Here is a 13,980-nt window from a genome sequence, read left to right as displayed (position 1 = left end):
CCTACTCGTTGCATTGCTATTGCCCCGACCTTCACCTTTCAAGTCCTATAGCTGTTCAAGTTAAAATCCCATTTCATTGTTATTACAGTTCTCTCTGGTGGGCATGTGGATAAGTGATAAGAAGGGTGAGAGGGATGTAGGGAAAAGCTAGAAACCAAATAGCAAAGCCTAATTAAAAGTGCCTCATAAAGACATAATCTTTGACAAGTGATTGAGTTCAGAGTCTCTCCTAACCCTGTCTTCCTTTGTACCACACAATGGCACCTTGAGCATGGCATTGAGGCTCCGTCCAATGGCAGACAGAGGGGAGAGAGGAGACATGTGCGGGCAACAATGAGCAGGAGTGTTGGTTTTGAACTGAGAGTGTCAGGCTGCTGACAGACTGCAGCCTGACACAAAGCTGGCAAATGACAAAGCGAGGGAGCTGGTAATGAGACGCTGTTTGCACCCGTAAATGGGCACCCAGTAAAGAGACATGAAGGAAAGGTCACCAGGTGGAATGCATGAATGACAGACCCCAAGGAGGTAAAAGTCACCTGCCCTGAGAGGCATCTGCGTGCAAGGCAAGCAGCAGTGTTGAGCTGGGAAAGTGGGGATGCCCTGCAGGGCCTGACTTCCCACAGCTGTGGCCACAAGGCAGGGTTCAGGATTCCTCAGGCAGCTGCGACAGGAGACAAACCTTGACACATACAGGCCTCCAGCGTCCTGTGTAAGGACTCAGCACCGCTCCTGGGAGCCCACAGTGGGTGGGGATTAGCATTTTGACAGTCCTCGGTATTGGGGATTAAACTGCACTTGACACTTCCTGACAGGACTGTAAGGTACAGTGGATGTGGTCAGGATTCCCAAGAAGCTTGGCAGGCCACACAGTTTCAGAAGGCAGGTAACAGCTAGAGGAAACTCATCAAGCAGGAAACCTGAAAGGACTCATAGGGGTCTCTAAGGTTATTGTAACCTGGGTTGCAAAAGGAAAAGCCCCTGCAATCTGAGGCAAACATCTGAGAAACATGTCTCAACAGAATTGTTCACAGTGCAATGCTCAAATATCAGCGGGCGTTTGCACCAGAAGACAGAGCATCCTCTACTCCTGTCACACTGTCTGTATACGCTCTTCCACTTGGGAAAGTCAGTCACTTTGCATCTACAGGAGGGCTGCGTCAAACAGGCCTCCCAGCCTTCTCTTTGGGTGTCCATTCTTGATAGACATCAAAGGCAACATGAGTACAAACAGTCTGACAGCTCTATTAACACAAAGGAAACAATTCGTAACTGGTTCAAAGTATTGAAAACAACTCGGTTTGTAAAATCTGTATTTCAGACAACATTCCAGAAAACAAAATTTTTAAAAAATACATTGTGAGAGTATTAGATACTAGTACATATGGAATGAAGGCTGTGTTTTTTAACATTCTTTATAAATTCTTTTTTTTTCTAATGCACTCTGAGTCAACTCCATAAAGTTGGCCTGTTACACTTTATTCTTTCAAATACCACTCCTCTAATAAAGGCTTCTATTGAAGACCTGCATGGATTGTTAAGAACTGTCACCATAAAAATATCATCTCCTGGTCTTTGATATTTTCTAAAGTAAAAGAGCAATTAGAATGTAACTCTGGTTTAAGTTTAGCTGGATTCCAATCCAATTAGCTTTATAAATTAATAACTCTTCGTATTTTAACAGCAAGTGATGTTGTTTAATTAGTCAGTTTACTGTTTCCAGTCTTAGTTCAGAATTTCACATTCTGATGAGTTACAGAGTTTTAATTGAGTGGGTGAACATTCATCCAGAAAACTGTGCTAAAACTTCTGTCAGAACACTGTGGTAACATTAAGATTCCCAGGTGTAACAAAATTACAATAATCTATCTCTAGAATTCATAGTATTTATAGCAGGAGTCACAAATAAGCTGCCTAGGGATATTCTAGGCCTGCAGACAGGTTTTTTTTTCTTTTTCTTTCTTTCCTTCTCCCTATCTTTCTTTCTTTCTGTTTTTTAATGTTTATTTTTACTTTTGAGAGAGATAGAGAGAGAAAAAAAAAACCATGAATGAGGGAGGGGCAGAGAGTGGGGGACAGAGGATCCGAAGCAGGCTCTGTGCTGACAGCAGCAAGCCTGATACAGGGCTCAAAGTCACATGAATTGAGCCAAAGCTGGATGCTCAACTGACTGAGCACCCAGGCACCCTCTCTATCTTTCTTTCTTTCTTTCTTTCCTCCCCAGAAATATATATATATATATATATATATATATATATATATATACACACACACACACACACACACACACACACACACACACACACAGATATATAGAGATTAGTTAGCATCACCCCAAGTTAAAGTCATGTAGATTGCACATTGTTAAGGGCAGAAGCTTCAGAGTTGAACAGCAGCTGCCCCCCACCCCCTTGAATGGCTTACATGCTCTTCCATTCTTTTCCATTCTTACTAGGTCTATGTCATTTACTTGCTTTAAGTACCTGGCTCCTGTGAGCAGGCACTCACATTTGCCACTACCTATTCACATACAGGGTCGTGCAATGTTTGTCTCACCTTAAGGCTTTATCTTTCTTAGAATTTTCTACATCTTTGCAGTAGAAATTCTGCAACTGGGTTCTGCAATAACTTTCTCCCCTTTTTTCACCAAGCACATTGGAAATAAAATCAGTTCACCAAATATTAGGATATAAAAGGAATTAAGACCAGCATCAGCAAATGCTTTAGTGCCAACAGGCATCAAAATGTCCAACATCATCTATGACATGGCCTAAAGATTTAAGGATAGAAGGTGTTATCAAAAAGAAAAGGAAGCAAATGTGACATCCAGGAAAGAAGGGAAAAAAGAAAATACCTGAGTGAGGATAAAGAGAGAAGCAAACACAAGGAGAGAAAGGCACTGTGTCCCTCTGGTAGAGAGACACCCACAGTGCCACCCACGACTCTCTCAGGGGCAGCTCAGCGGCCCAGATAACACCAGTTACCTACCCAAGATTAAAGCAACATATTAGAATAAAATTTCTCAGGGAGGAGGAGGAAGAGAAGGAGGATTTTATCTGCTAGGTAACAATGTTATGCAATCACTTGCAAAATGAGTAGAGATAAACCATTTGTTCCAAACAAATCCACTAAAGAAAAGTAGTTCTCCTTGAAATGTGTACATTTCTCTCAAGGTTTTGCTGGTTTGAGTCTTAGGTAAGCCCACATAATAGTAATAGACACTAATCTCATCATCTCCTAGACCAACCACACTGGTGACCAAAAAAAAAAAAAAAAAAAAAAGCTCATTTCATTATTTCAGCTTATTCCCAATATTTAATAATAGGAGACATTTTGAGGGCACTAACAGGGTTACTTGTCAGGAACTCTTTTTACATAAGGATAAAAACACGCCAGGAGTGACACTTGAAATTGATCATCCTTTTAGCCATTCTGTCAGGCTTCCGAAAATTAATGAGTGGGCTGCAGAAGGGAAGTGGCTTACCAGAACATTGCACAAATTTGCTGATCCTGACTTGTTGAAATTCTGCTTACCTAATGCAAAGCTAAACACCTCACTTCTCCACAGTGTTCACATCCTACCCAAGTCTCCTCCTGGGCTTCCTCCATATTCCCTGTCACTCCCTCCTCAGGCAGTCACAGTGAAATACAAAAGAGAGCAGCAAAAGTCACTCTCTTCAGCTAACGGAATGACACAAGGGATACTTTTCACACTTAAACTACAAAATCACTGTACTTATGCAAAAGTGAAGATTCCAAATGTCGTATGACATGTATTCAACAATACTAACTGCATGAATATGGTGTTCAAATCACTACCTGAGATGCAGTAAGAAACTTACCTGGCTGAGGAAATATCTTGATCAGGAAGCTGTTTCTCCCATGGCAAGGTTTACTTCTGCACTCTGTAGGAAAGACTTCTGCCATTTTCCAAGTATGAGAAACTCAGTTGCAGGAGCTGTGGAAAGAAACAATATTCTCTGTCCTTAAAATACTATAATTTACTGAGCTAGAGAAAAAACATAAACTGAAAAAAAGTTAAGTATAACTTAAGGCATTCTCCAAGTTATGGCAATTGAATAATAAACACTCCACACATATTTCTCACATTCACTTCCCCCTATAAACCCTAGGTCCTGGCTAAGCCCCTTTAGTCACAGAGCTGTATCAGACAACACTGCCATCTAGTGGGCCTTTGAGGAAACTATCAGAACCCGCATTTATGAAGTTGTTTTCCTTCTTGCTAACTAAAGCACTTAACAGGGCCCCAAAGTTATCTTCCGAATACTCCTGGACTTGAATTTCAGCTCTACCACTTAGCTCTGCAAACTTGAGAAGTTACTCTTGTGCCTCAGTTTCCACCTCTGTAAAATAAGCAAAATCATAGTACTTGCCTTGCAGGAATTTTGTGAAAAGTAAATGAATTAGCACTTGTAAGGGACTTAAAACAGTACCTGGAACACATGAAGCTCTAAGATTTTATTTTATTGCCAATATTACAATAATATTTTCTGATGATGCTTTTTAAATATTTGTACTTAGTCCATACTTTGGGATAAATAGACTTTGTTGCTTGGCTTGGAGCCATAACTACCACAGATGACATTGTTGAAATTAGAAAAAAATGTTTAGATTTTTAAAAATATTCTTAAACTTTCAGACAGGATCTTGGTTATAAATTAATAACCATCTGTTCACATTAACTTCACAGAAGCTAAGGAACCACTGAGAGGGAAGTGAAGATGATTGGCTGCAGATGACATTAGAAAAGAATAATTTCCTGAAGCATTTGTTTGGGGTTTTGTTAAATTTAGAAATATTGAGAAGCAGAGAATAGAAAAAAGGAGGATACATTCCAAGTGATGAAAATAGCATGTGCAAAATCTTAGAGGAATGAACAAATGGAAAGCTTACAATTCAGATAAAGCTCTGCTTAAAAAAAAAAAAGGATACCTTGGCAATTAAATTTATTTTAATGGCTCTTGAATATATAAAAAAAAGAGTGTATAAACTCTTTTTCTTACAGTCTAGAACATAATACTGCTGTCTTAAAACTCAAACTGTGGTCTAGATCCAAAAAAGAAAGTGGAGTGTATTGTCAACATCCTTTTTCCATCACAGTATTTAAAGTGGATGAAAATTAAACATATTAAAAGAGATTTGCCCTCCATTTTTCACACTGCTCTAAACTGAGCATGAACTGATGCAGGGAATCTGAGCAGTGGGGGTGGGTGGCAAAAAGCATGTGTATTCATGACAGCAATCAGAATCAGATGCTTAATTTATGGACTCATAGCACATAAAAGGAAAAAATTCAAGCATTTACTGTAGCTGCTGCTGATTACTGACTATTCATTAAAAAGGTATTTGGCTAGTGCCAATGTAACCCCAATGTTCTTTGTAAAGAAAAAGTCTATCATGCAGTTTTCCTATAAATTATGCAGTTCCCTGTTCATTCTTCTTCAAAAACCCATGTCCTGCTTCATAATAAAGAGCTGTTTAAAGGTTCTTACAGCCTAGGGATTGTGGCTAAAATACTGAAATCACACAATTAAAGGGAAGAAAAAACTAAATTAAGCCTCCTAAAAGGTACACTGCCCAAGTTAATGCTCCCCTTGTGCCTGGGTGAAACTCACTCTGACAAGTGGGGCTAAAATGTGTTCTGGTAATTGCCTCCTTCCCCAGCACAGCTGAGCAATTGCTCTGCAACTTTGCCCTCCCAGCACATACTCATAGAATTATGATGATATGATCCCAAAATGATACCTAGACCCAAAGAGCAGTGTCTTGTAAATCCTGCAGTTAAGAAGAATAGGAAAGATTACCAAGACAACTCAGTTTTCAGCCTACTAGCATCTTTGGCTTTCACCCAGAAGGGAAAGAAACACATCCAGAATACCATCAGCACTTATGCCTTATCTTCTCTCTCTAGACAACAGTCCACACAGCCAAACACAATCCATCCACATGTTTTGGCTGCTCAGTGTCTATTCCAATTGCAAGAGCTGGAGAACATAAGAAATGGCTTTCTGGATCAGACAAATAGCTTATATCATCAGGCCATCCATGAGAAGATATGTTCATCCTCCCTGATACCAATCTCAAAAGCAGGAAGGTTGACTCTAGATTTCTTTTCCTTAATAAAGCTAGTATGCATATAATATTGCCCCTTTTCTCCCTAAATCCTTCCTGACTTCATACGCATTTTCAGTTTTTACCGACCTCTTAAAGTTCCAAAAGCTTATAAGACCTGTTATGATAAATAATGTTTTATTTGCTTGCCTTAAAATAGCCTCTTTTTAGGGGCATGTGGGTGGCTCAGTTGACTGAGTGTCCAACTCTTGATTTCAGCTCAGGTCATGATCTCAGGATCATGGGATTGAGCCCCACATCAGGCTCCATGCTAAGTGTGAAGTCTGCTTAAGATTCTCTCTCTCTCTCTCTCTCTCTCTCTCTCTCTCTCTCCCCACCCCGCCCCTCTCCCCCACTTACTCTCTCTCTCTCTCTCTCTAAACACACACAAAAAAACAAAAAACTCTTTACTGATGGCTGGCACAGTGGTAAGCACACAGATGTTTCAAGAAAAGTACATGCCAACTCGAACTAACTGGATTGGAAATATGCAAGTTCTGACCCTAAAAGTAAATGCACCACCTGACTGGCTCCCCTTGACTGGATGCTTCAGGACGCCAACCTGAGTTTTTGACTTTGAAGGGGAGACAAGCACTTGATATCTGGGTCTCTTGATTTTTTAATATTGATTTCAAAAGAGATGAGACAGGGTTTTCAGTGATTCCACTAGCTTAGGGAAGTGGTTCTCAATGATAAAGCTGACTGAATTTCTTACAACATGGCACAAAGCCATCTGGAAAATAAATGGGCAGGTCTTGCTTCAATGTATTCCAACCTCACTCCTATGAAAAGCAAGTGTATCATAATCTCTTCACCAATTCTTTTATCTTCAGTAGCTGTCAAGCCCTCCACATGTCCTGCTGCTCATTATTGAGAATTTCTCCTTACTTTCTATGACCAATCAAGGAATATTTAAACTCAGAGAAGGGATTTGGGGTAGGTCATTTATAACTGTGAAACTTTGGAAGATTGTTAGAGAGACAAATTCTAAGACTACCATGGGAAAGTCACCAGAATTCCCAGACTAAATTATGTCTATCCCCAAGCCAAACCATCTGTCACCAACTAAGTGTTGAACTGCATGTATATGAGCCAATATTCAGGTTTAAAGTCATCTATGTTATAATAGTTTTCACTCTATAAGAATGTATACTTTACAGACTCACTACTGTCTTATTTAATAGCTTAGTTAAGAGGAAAACTCATAATGCTACAAGCATGCCTTGATAACATTGATTTTTTTCTCCTTCCTAAAATATCCCATCCAATTCAATCCCTGAACAATAAGATACCAGCTACTTCTGGCTCAGAAATATAGACAACATTTGACACTAATGTTCATTTTCCCTCTGCTGTAGTCACAGCTTATCGCTCCTATTTGATGGTAGGTAGACCCACTGTGTTGACTTATTCTGTTACTTATGTGACAAAGGCTGACCCACCAAGGTCAGTGTTTGGGTGTCATCCATCATGTTGCCAACACGTCTGCCATGATTGATGGGGATGATGTACTACAAGGTCTCTGACTTCTGTTACTGTCTCATTTTCTCCTCTCCACCACACTGGGACTAGAGATCTCAGGTACTGTGGCATCTCATCTAATGGTCCTCTGATTACAATGGCTCAAGAACTGGCCTGCTTTTACAGAGCAGTGGGAGACACAGTAGGGTAGAACTAGCGTTCTTTTTTTTTTTTTTTACATTTTTTTTTTTAACGTTTATTTATTTTTGAGACAGAGAGAGACAGAGCATGAATGGGGGAGGGTCAGAGAGAGAGGGAGACACAGAATCTGAAACAGGCTCCAGGCTCTGAGCAGTCAGCACAGAGCCCGACGCGGGGCTCGAACTCACATACCATGAGATCGTGACCTGAGCCGAAGTCGGACGCTTAACTGACTGAGCCACCCAGGCGCCCCTAGCGTTCTTGTTCACTCAATAAGTGTGCTGATGTGTAGGACCTAGGGCAAGAACTCACACTGAGTTGTAATCCTTGGGTATAAATGTGGATGATATTTACCCCAATCCATAGCCCTAATAAATAAACACATCCCAAACATTAAAGCCTGGATGATGTCAACAAGCCCATTAAAGTCATCTTAAATTTTTAGCAAAGTTAGCAATAGATCAGTGAATTTTATAGCTAGAAAAATGAAAACAAAAAGGAGTAATCTTGTTTTTGTAGATAATATGCAATCTTAGAGACATGATTAAAATCCTAACCCGAGGTCAACAGACACAATACTCTTGATTTTCAAGCCTCTCCTCCCGGCAAAGCTGACAGCTCTAACACAGGCCAGAGCACAGAAGTCGATTATGGGGAAAATGCAACTGGACTGTGTGTACACTTCCTCTTCATCGTCTTCTCCCTTTAATCAATAGCACACCGAGTCTCCAGCTTCTATTGAATTAGGTTTACAAAGCTTTTTTGTTCTCACCTGTCGCTAAGAAAAATCATTCATGGCATCCTGGATCTGAACTAGCGGAGACTGCATGAATCAAAAAGGTAAAAACGTTCCCTCCCTCGGGAGGCCGCCAGCTGTCTCATTGATTCAGCGCTGCTCTTGGCTGATTTGGAGGCTACCCTGGCACCAGTTCCAGAGAGCACCGTATAATAAGGTACCACAATGCAAACTGTTACCAGGGAGAAACAGAACATCTGGTCTGGAACAAAGGCAAAGTCCATTGCTAAGAAGCAGCCTGCCCTTTGGCGTCCAAGCATGAATATGCTGGGGCCAGTCACCTGAAAGAGGGGGCTCCTGGGGCCAAATGCATGAAGATAACATAAAAACCATAAGGAAAAAGAATTTCTGAGAGAGAAATAACGTATTATTTTCGCACCATTTTTGTCTAAATGTAAAACGATAGTATTAAGTGGGATGCTCTAAGAGCTATTTTTTTTTTAATTCAACCAAAAACAATGGTAAAAACTGAAATTTTAAAAGGCAGAAATCAGTGTATTTGTGTCTTTCGTCTGCATGTGTGTGTTTAATGGCTGGAAGCTTCCCTTGGTATCCTGCTGTTGTAAGCAGAGCTAATGATTGGCCTCTGTTCTGTAGAAATATTTTAGCTGCCAAGGACCTATTGATGTGGGCAGGGAGTCTGAGGAGAGTAAGAAGCAGCAGCAGTAGTGACGCCTACCCTCTGCCTTCTATCACGCTGTGCAGCTCCTCCCGGAGCTTCAGAGTCTGAGGCTATCCGGGTGGCTTTACAAACCATTGTTGTTTTTGTTGTTTAAGTACTAAATAACACCTCAGAAAAGGAGAAGAATTTGACTTCCAACTGCTTTAAAATCCAGTTTAAAAAAAAGAAAAAGTGCTTACCCTGTTGACAAAGCCCCTGTCAGAGTGAGAGTCATTATACTCTACATAAGGTTTGTGTACTTCATTTCTTTCTAAAGCCATCTGTCTGAATTTAATTCACTGATAATTTTATCAGGCTCCCCATGCTTTGCCTGAAACCTCTCCATTGCATTTTTTATTCTTCACAGATGTTAACTCCTTGAGTGACAGTTTCAATGCAGTTAGAATTTTGATGAAGATACACATCCTCTCTGAAGGATCTCTCTCGTATAGACGACTTGTTTCGATGCTGTACCAGCAGTTGTGCTTTCCAACAAAAGTTGTGCTTCTCCTGGGCAGAGCCAACCTATGAGCAGAACTGTATCTAGGACATTGCCAAAGAAGTCACCAGCAGTAGTGCCATCCCAGGCACACTCGACACCCATCATTTCAGATGCCTTTTTGGAAACTGGAAATCGGAATACATCTTATGGGGATAATTCCAATCTTTCTCCCTACCTGATTAGAGCATTTAATGTTATCTTTGAGAAATGCAGACCATTAAAAGATACCATAGGGGCACCCGGGTGGCTCAGTAGGTTGAGTGTCCAACTTCGGCTCAAGTCATGATCTCGCAGTTTGTGAGTTCGAGCCCCATGTTGGGCTCTATGCTGACAACTCAGAACCTGGAGCCTTCAGATTTTGTGCCTCCCTCTCTCACTGCCCCTCCCCCACTCATGCTCTGTCTCTCTCTTTCTCTCTCAAAAAGAAACATTAAAAAAATGCTATAGATCTATTTAGAAAATTAACTTTTTGAAGGGATTGTTTCTGTTTTGTTTTGTTTTGTTTTTTTTAAAGAGAATCCATCTAAATGCACTTTTAGGTTGTACATAAGTAGTTTATCTCAAGTATGTTATCTAATCATTTTGAGAATAGTCTATTTTTAGTTTCCAGATTAATTTGAGAAAAAGGTCTTTGTACAGTTGATGTCACAGTCTGCTTTTAATTTTGTCCAATAAGCATTTCTAAGCATCTTTGCTGAGCAAGGTGTGATGCTGGGCACTACAGGAGGTGGATAGGAAGGTTCACAAAACATCTGCTCCCTAGGCTCTTGTGGCCCAGCAGAGAAGATGAGACACAAAGCAGACTGTGAGCAGTACAAAGTGCTACACAAACACAGGAAAGAGAGAGATTTATTTAACCAGAAACATGGGCGCAGACTTCAGAAAAGAGATCAATTTTCACTTGGGCCCTGAAAACTGGCTAGGACTTTGAGGAGGAGAGATGAGAGGTTCCCAGATACTGGGAACTCCATTTATAAGGGCATGGATGCGAAACAGTATGGAACAAGTTCTAGAACACAAAGGTCACCAGTCTGACTGGATCAGGGGGTGAATGAGGGAAGAACCCAGACACAAAGTTAGAGATATAAGGTAGAGCTGTGATTTGGAGAAAGAAATGTGCCACTGGTGCCAAAAGTGTCTGAGCAAGAATAAGACCTAAAGATAATGGAGTCCTCTGCAGGATGAATGAGGAGGAAAGATATTAAAGACAGGGAAATGTTAGATGTGTTGTCATCAGGAGGGCAAAGAAGGTCCAGGTTTAGGGCAGGTGCAGTTGGAATGAAATTCAGGGAACTTGCTCAAATACTCCAAACAAACACATGGTTTGGATGTACTCAAATCAAAAGAAAGGCGGACTGAGCAAAGCAACCTGACCAAAGGCTTTGCCGATTTGCTTGTAAGTTAACTGTTGGTGTCCCTTGTGTTGCTGCCATTTCCCAAAGGACCCTACACATCCTTTCTGGAAGTGTCTTCCTCAAATTCATGGTTTTTAACCCCACAGGGTGCACCTTTCCTAGAAGTATCATGATACCAGGTTGATGCATGGTGTGTACAGAGCCAGCTCCTGTTCCATCTCCCTGCTCCAAAAATCCACTTAATATATTGTCCTAGGACAGAGGACATACCAGATATTAAACTGGTAAGAACAAATACTATACTTGATCTTAGCCAAAAGGCTGAGAAGCAATGGTGATTATTTTTTGGCTGTTAATTTAGCACTGATGTTGCTTTCACGACAGTTAGAAAGTTCCTGACACCCATGTTGTGTTTACAGACTCTCAGCTTTCACTGGAAGATACCATTCTGAAATCCTGACACATGGACAAGGAAAGAAAGACCAAGAAAACAAGGCATTGACTCCTCAGTAGCCCAGGTCAAAGCAGCATATGACAGGAGGGAATGATGGGAGAGCAAGTGTAGTGCCCTAACTAAAATAATGTAGATACCATCTATAGATTAAAGTATTAAAAATAAAGAATAAAAATGTATCCCTTAAAATTGGGGATATCGATAATTATGATTGCCCTTCTGAGGGACAATATGATACATGATCTCTGAAGATCCTACTTGTCTCAGGACTTGATTTGTGTTAACTTCACTAACCTCAAGGATGATAATGTGTGATACTAAACCAAGCCCCAGCCTAGAAAAATGGCATTTATTTATTTTTTTAAGATACAAGTATTTTATTTTTTTCCTAAATCCTTATTTAAATTACAGCTAGTTAACATACACTGCAATATTAGTTTCAGGTACAGAATTTAGTGATTCATCATTTACATACAACACCAGGTGCTCCTCACAAGTACCCTCCTTAATCTCCATCCCCATCCCCATTCCCCTCCCCCACCTCTCCTCCAGTAATCATCAGTTTGTTCTCTACAGTTAAGAGTCAGTTTCCTGGTTTGCCTCTCTTTTTTTCCCCCCTGCGTTCATTTGTTTTGCTTCTTAAATTCCACATATTAGAAAAACAGCATTTAGAGCAAGGTGTATAAATGCTTCCCAACTAGCAACTTAGGGGAGAATCTGAGTTAATATAGTATGGTAGGACTGGCTGGTTCTTCACCAAAACCCAGTCTCTTTTTTTCCTGAGGACATAGCCAGATTATATTTCCTGGCCTCGAGACGGATTCTGTAACTGACTTCTGCCCAACTGCATGTGATCACAAATGACCACTTACCAGCCTGAAAATCCTCCAGCCTGATCCTCTACATTCTCTTTTTTGTCTTCTGAGGAAGTAGAGGAGCAGAGAACACCAAGTCCCCAGGGAATGATGGGGCCACAGGCAGGAAGGATGGCATGAGGAGACATTTCCAACAAACCCATATTGGAATGTGTTGGGAAGGAGAAGAACACTTTCACAAACCATTACTGTGGTTAGCCACGGAGACTTAGGGGTTGTTTGGAACATCATTTAGCCTGCTCTGACTGATAGACATTTAAGGCTTTAGAGTCAGACAAACTTAAGCCTTTGTTTCAGCTCTGTCACTTCACTAGCTCTACAAACTTGAGCCAGTTACTTAACCTCGCAGAGCCTCAGTTCCCTTATAAGTAAAACAGAAGAAACAGGGCTGCTGTGAACATTAAATAAAATAAAATGTATGTAAATCTACTGGCACAGTGCCTGGCAATAGAAAGCACACAATATAAGATAGCTATAATTATCATCGGTAAAGAGAAGGCATTGCTTGTGTGTTCTCATTAGCCAGCATTTAAATGGCCTTGGAGAATGGAATAAGAAGGTAGATCAGAAATGTTCCTCTCTAGTATTTTCTAGGGAAGGAAGCTACAATTATATCTTCATCTATTACCAAAGAATTACTTCTGATTAAAAGAATATCTTGTTCATCTCAAAGAATGATAAGGAAACCTAAGATTTAGAGTTGACATTCAATTCCAGTATGAAATATCTAACTCTGGCCATGACTGAATGACTGGTATGGGAAATATTCTCACTGCAACTATAAAACTGTACAGAGTATATGAGGCAATTATTTTCAAGCACTGGACAACGAACTATACAGGGCTATGATCCTTGACAGAAGGGTCACAGAAACATGTAGGATGAGCTTCATATTGACCCCATATTTCTATCTAGGGTACTTTCTGAAGTACAGAAAGTGGTGGTCTCATTAGCCAGAGGAGACAAACTTTGGAATTTAGGGTTGCTTAAAAGGCTAGAATTTAAAGAGAAAGAGACTTGAGATGGGCAAGATACAAAAAGTTGGATCCCCAGAACTCTGCATGGAGGTGCCCTTCATGACTTTGGCCAAGCACTAGGCTGCACTTGAGCAGGGTAAAGCTCATTGAGTCCATTCAGAGAACAGTTGCTGAAGTGACTCCTCAATGAAGATATAAGAGGTTATAAAGTGCTGTGAGAATTTAGAGTTCTAGTCAGTCACCGTGGAACAGAGAGACTTCACTTAGTACCTTGGGCATTTAGTGAAGATTCCACAAAGGCCACACATTAGAAATAAGAACTGTGCCCTAGAATAAGGGAGATGCTCTAACAGGGAAAAAAAACTGTACTATATCCTTTCTAACAATGTCTAAAACAACTACAATAGTGTTTCTCAACCTCAGGACTATCGAAATATTGGATCAGATCTTTCTTTGCTGTGGGGTGCTTTATCTGTGAACTATAAAATGTTCAGAAGCATTCCTGATCTCTGCTCACCATATACCATCATCATCTCCAAGTTGTGACAACCAAAAATATCTCCATACAT

General features: G+C 40.5%; 1 protein-coding gene and 1 non-coding gene across 5 annotated transcripts in view; both read right to left on the bottom strand.

The window, feature by feature from the left end:
- The window catches only part of NXPH1 (neurexophilin 1), a 627,612-nt gene that overhangs the window by 556,891 nt on the left and 56,741 nt on the right, over nt 1–13,980 (bottom strand). For all 4 annotated transcript variants that reach the window (XR_006211339.1, XR_006211338.1, XM_042967193.1 and 1 more), the window contains exon 2: nt 3,840–3,955. The gene's annotated coding sequence lies outside the window, so the exon portion shown is untranslated. The remainder of the gene's footprint in view (nt 1–3,839; nt 3,956–13,980) is intronic.
- LOC122236838 lies at nt 11,248–11,438 on the bottom strand. The gene has a single exon (XR_006215085.1). It is a non-coding gene; the product is annotated as a U2 spliceosomal RNA (small nuclear RNA).

This window comes from Panthera tigris, chromosome A2 (genome assembly GCF_018350195.1).
Source record: "Panthera tigris isolate Pti1 chromosome A2, P.tigris_Pti1_mat1.1, whole genome shotgun sequence".
In the NCBI taxonomy this organism is placed as follows: domain Eukaryota; kingdom Metazoa; phylum Chordata; class Mammalia; order Carnivora; family Felidae; genus Panthera; species Panthera tigris.
The sequence above is the reverse complement of the archived record's forward strand: the minus strand, read 5'-3'. Positions and strand labels throughout refer to the sequence as shown.